Here is a 5,813-nt window from a genome sequence, read left to right on the forward strand (position 1 = left end):
AAAAAAAAAAAAAAAGGAAAAAACTGGAGTTCTTGGAACCCTTTCGTACTGAAATTTTCATTAAAGATAGTTCTTCAAATAGGTTTGTATGAAGCCTTATTTGAAATTTATTTTCACATTGACCTTATTGCAGAAAATTTTTTTTTAAAACTTGTCAGATGCTGTTTCACTGGAATACTAATTGCAATTAGTACTCTCAGCTGTTTGAAAATTAAGATTTAGGATTGCTCCCATAAACTTGTGGTCCAGTATCGGGAGCCAAGTGGTGGAACAGTGTACAGAAACAGCTAGTTGACCTCAGAAGGCAAGCTCTCGGGACTGCAGTCGCTTGAACTGTGGACTGAAGCGCTCCCCTCCTCACCTGGCAGACTGCTGTGCTGGAGGGAGGTACACAGCACTGATGGGCTGAAGTGGGAGCTCCTTGGCCAGCGCAACAGCACAGAAGTAAAACAAAGCGATAGTTCAGAAGCAGGCAGGCCGTGTGGAATTAAGCCACGAAATCTTGTGCCTCAGAGAATCGTAGTAACCCTGCTGAGAGTTTTAGTGGACTTCGGTAGTTTGGTCTCCTTCCAGGTTCGGGGTGCTGGACGGTGCAGAGCTCTGGAGAATCCGAGTCACAGTAAGGCTTGCCAGTTTGTCAGCTGAGAAAGTAAAAGCAACTGAATCCAAAAAGCACAGCAGTCGGTGTTAGGCTTGCATCGCAGAGGCAGAGCCGAGGACAGCAGTGCTCATGTGAAGCACTTGTCATGAGCCGTTCAGCTGCACATTTAGGAATTTTACAATTCATTGTTTTCAGGGGGTGCTTACAGACACAAAACAATTCACTTCGGCAAGCTGAGCTAAACCTGAATGGGCTAACTCATCTACCAGTGTCAAGGGGAGCAGGGAACATGTTGGGGATGTTGAACCTGAGCAGGAGCACGTAATCCTTAAAACCACAGTGTGAAATGGCATCTCAAGGAAACAGTAGTTTCTTTTATACCGGAAGAGCAGCAAGACTTCTGCGGTACAGGTATCAAATCCCGAGCTGGCTGATGGCAAGGAAGGCGGTATTTTGCAGAGCTAGTGGGGGCCCCTAGGAGAAGCTAGTGCACTGGCCAGAGGGGGCAGTCCATGACTTCCCCCGCACCTGCTGTCCCGCTCCCCTCGAGAGGCCAGTTTAATCTCCCGCCATCCCTCCAATACTCTGCAGCTAAACCCAACAGAAGGCAGCAGGCAAAGGACCATGGAGCATGTGCTGTACAGCTTTCGGGTTCCGAGGGGAGCTCAGAGTAGGAGCAGGAAGGAATTCTGTACCCGGCTCTCTTTCTATCCACAGACGCCTGGCGCTAGTGTTGTGCAGAATAAACTGAGCAAAGCTGAGTCACTCAGTAAGAGATCCAAGCGGGCACATATGCCCTCATATTTTGAAAGTAAAACTGTAATAGAAGCTTCTGTAGTAAATAGAACAGCTTTTTCATGTCAGTGGAATGAACCAAGGTGGAGCGGGAGGGGCAGCAGAGCAGTTTGCTGCCCCTGGTCAGGCAAAGCTGTGCGATCGGTAGCCACTTGGACCTTGTGCTGTGGCCATGGATTGAACATGTTCCCAGAAGTGTGCCACAACTGATTTCTTCCCAAAATTTTACTGAACACTATCTAGATAATTTTTCCTGAAGCATCATTGTGACATCCATATACATCATTTTGTAACTTAACTGACAATTCTGCCACACCCTGTCTGACAATTTATGGGATTTGAGCAGTTCTCAGGTATGACTCTCACTGACTTCAGAAAAGCCCAAATCTGGACTAGGGAAGATAGCTCAGTGGCCTAAGCACCTCTAATCCCAGCACTGAGGGGGCTGAGACAGGACAGTTCAGATGGGTGGGTCAGACGGGAGCTGGATTTGGTGGATCCACGCCTGTAATCCCAGCTGGAGGCTGAACATCAGGCTTGCCCAGGGTTGCAGCCCAATCTGGGCTCAGTGAGTCCAAGGCCAGTCTGAACAGCATCACGAGACCCTGTCTTAAAAAAAAAAAAAAAAAAAAAAAAGGCAGATTCGGGTCTGTGGCTTGTAATTGTGTAATTCTGTTCTGTTCATTGTAGATCTGATAAGCCTACCAATGATGATGACTGTCTCACAGGATTTAACCAGTAGCTCCCATCTCTTGTCAAGGAAGAATCCAGCCTCAAGGAATGACTCATCCTTTGGATTCTAATTCTTATTAAGATGTAAAATTTGTAACAGGAAAATACCTGCATCTAGGCTTGCCCCAGGTTCAACATATTTGGTTTTTTGTTTTTTGTTTTTGTTTTGTGAAACCGGGGATTGAACTCAGGTCCTTGCGTTTATTCTGCAGAGCTGCCTCCCCCGTCAGCTTCCACATATTTGAACCATTGTTTCCTTCATAGATTTGTTTTAGTGCAATCTCTGCTGAGTATTTCTCTAATTTGAATATAATCATAAGGAAATCAAGATACTAAGAAGCCAGCCCTGTAAAATTGTTTTGCTTTTACTTGCCGCTATTATACATAGAGCAATTTATATCATGCATGCTAGGATTTATTCAATTATGAAATGAAATATGTGGTTACTGAACCTTTTCTTAGTCAATACGTAATCCAGAAGAAACGCTTTTAGGGCCGGCCAAATAGCTCAGCAGATTTAAGTACCTGCAAGCAGGTGCAGGGGCCGGGATTCGATCCCCAGGCCTGCCCAGCTGGCCCCGTCCCCAGGGCACGCTGAGGAGGCAATTGACACTGGGTGTGGTGGCGTGCGTGCCTGTAATCTCAGCTCTTGGGAGGCTGGTCTAGTAGTGAGACCCTGAATATTCTATAGACCTTTCCCTAAAATTAAAAAAAAAAAAAACAAAAAAAACAAAAAAACACTTTTTAGGGCTGACCACACAGCACAGCAGATTAAAGCCCCTGCTTAGGCAGATAACGGACCCGGGTTCAATCCCCAACGTGCCATGCCAGCCCCACCCCCGTGATGCACTGAGACAGGCCTGGGCATGGTGGCACGCACCTGTAATCCCAGCCCTTGGGAGGCTGAGAACAAGAGGATCACTACAAATCCGATCTGCCTAGTGAGACCCTGTAGACCCTGTACTAAATACACACACAACACTTTAGAGTAGAGAGGCTCTATGCTTTGTGGGCAAAAATAGGAACAAGGAGTAAAGCAGAGATTTAGGCGTGTGGGAGCTGCTCAGCTTTTCAGTCAATTAACATCAGGAAATCCAATGAACTAGGCAGACTTCCTTGCACGTATTTAGCATCACATGCACTGAGCACAGAGCACCAAATAGGACCCGCCTGGTCCTTGCTATCATGAGGCACAGGCGAGCAGGTCAGAGCCTGAACTCGAACTTCGAACTGCTAAGGAGAGCGTGATAATCCTGAAAGATTCTGGGTTGCATCTTTGATATCATCGCTCACAGCTTTCTGCTTTGAAGACGCTAGAGGAGTAACTTGATTAGCTTCTATCTCGGTTACTCTTGTTGCTGGGACAAATACCCGGCATGCAAAATGAAGGAAGGAAAGGTTTATTTAGCTCACAGTGTGTGGAGGTTTCAGTCCATACTCAGCTGGCTCCAAGGCAGAGTGGCACATGGCAGAGGGCAGCAGTTCACGGCGGTGACAAGGAGCAGAGAGCAAATGGGAGGAGTAGCAGCAACAACGGGTACGGAGAGTCTGTCTCTCTTATATTGCATTCAGGCTCTATGCCCCAGGTTGGGGGAAGTACACACACCCATAATCCCAGAAGTACTAAAACCCATAATCCCAGCCTAGGATCACCCATAATCCCAGTGGATCATGAGTTAATCACAAACTCTGGAAGTCCCCGCCCCATGACTGCAGAGGCTTTGGGGAGACAACTGGACACAAACCATAACAGCTTCTTGATATTTGCTTTTAAGAAGGCTCCATGGCTCCCACAGTGTAAAGCACACAGAGTACTTAGCTGAGATCTAGCAGTGGTACCCTGTTCTGAAATGAGGCCTCCCAGATTCCCCACTGGAGTTGGGAATTTAATCGAGAGACTCGGCATGTTAGATAATTTTTTTTTTTTTAATATTCTTTCAGTACTGGGGATCGAACTCACAACCTTGCACTTGGTAGGCACTTATGCCTGCTGAGCTATCTCTCGTCAAGATAGCTCTTAACTACTGAGCTACATCAACCCTTCAGTCTTACCATCCTATTTGAAATATACAAAAACAGATTCCAAAATCCTTAACAAATTCAATTTTCTAGCCTCTACAGTTTCAAATACATGATTCCTATCTCTGACATGCAGCTTGTAGTGGTCCCTGAAGTTATGACTGCCTCACATGTGAGCAGTTTGGGTTACACCTGGAATTTGAGGTTTAACTTAGGACCAAAGTCCCAAGTGACCAAGACACAACTGCTGGCCACTTGTGCAGTTGTAAACAAACAGTTGTGGTTCCAGAAAAGCATAGGTAAGCATACATAAGCATTAGTCTGAGCCACATGCACATGTTTCTGGGCCTGATTTTGGTCAGTGCTTTATATAATTGCTGTGATTACTGCTATCAAAACAGCCCCCCAAAAGCTAGAAAAGAATTAAGGAAGAAAAAGAAGGTAAAAGAAATCACAATTTTTTTTTTTTTTTTCAGAACTGGGAATTGAACTCCAACCCTTGTGCTTGCCAGGCAAGCGCTTATTCTACTGAGCCATCTCCCCAGCCCCTAAGAAATCACAATTTTTAAAAAAAGAGGGAGGTGGTGACCTAGCTCAGTGGTTTCCGCACCAGGCTCTAGAGCACAAGGTCGCCTGTTCGTGTCCCCGTCCCGACTCTTCCTATGGGGCCAGGGAGATGGCTCAGTGGAATAAGCACTTCCCTGGCAAGTGCAAGGGCCTGAGGTTCAATCCCCGGTTCTGCCAAAAAAAAGAAAAAAAAGAAAAAAGAGGGAAGTTGTAGAGAAATAGGAAAGTGGCTTTCACGTGACCATCTCGCTACTATGTACAGCTTGTTAAAATCCACCATTTCGCCAGTCTTACAGAAGGAAGAGTTATAGAAGGAAGCTAGTGTCGCTCCTTCAGAGTGACTCAGTAAGTCCCCATCAACAGCGTTAGACTATTGAGGGAGAAAGGCTCTTACTAGTGTGGATAAATGCAAGGCAGACGGTAGGTGATAACCTGAGTCTGTAACCTGTGAAAAAGCAAAGGATACAAGTGCAGATCTCAAAAGGGATAATCCACCGATGAGTGACAGTGGTGACATACTTGTGGAGATAGCCCAGCGGTCTAAACACCTGCCTAAACAAGTACGAGGACCCAGGTTTGTTCCCCAGTACCACACGCCGTGCAGGTCCTGCCCTGGGAGCATGGAGCCGGCCAAGACTGTGCGTGGTGGCGCGTGCCTGTAATCCCAGCACTGGGCAGGCTGAAGCCAGGAGGATCATTATGAGTCCAAACTGCATAGGGAGACCTTGTACCAAATACATTTAAAAGTTTGGTGTTTTTTTTTAAATAGGAATGGGTGGTTTTACAATTTTAAATGAGGACTGGGGTTTATAGCATAACTAGGCATGGTGGAACAGCTAGTGTAGTAAAATTACACCACTTAATGGTGACACAGAAATGCTCTCATCATGAAACTGGCCTTTTCTGGAAGAAAATGCCGAGGAGAAGAACATATGTTACCTAGGAAGAGAAAAATATGCCAGGCCACAAGCCTGTGAAGCTAAACTTATGTGCCAGTGCGAGTGGTGGCCTCGAGAGAAAGCCTCTCAGTTTATCACCTGACACCCCCAGAAGGCTCAGAAAACATACACTCGTGGAGAAGAGGCTAGGGCCCGGTGGG

Source organism: Octodon degus, unplaced genomic scaffold, assembly GCF_000260255.1.
Source record: "Octodon degus isolate 3935 unplaced genomic scaffold, OctDeg1.0 scaffold00001, whole genome shotgun sequence".
NCBI classification, from domain to species: Eukaryota; Metazoa; Chordata; class Mammalia; order Rodentia; family Octodontidae; genus Octodon; species Octodon degus.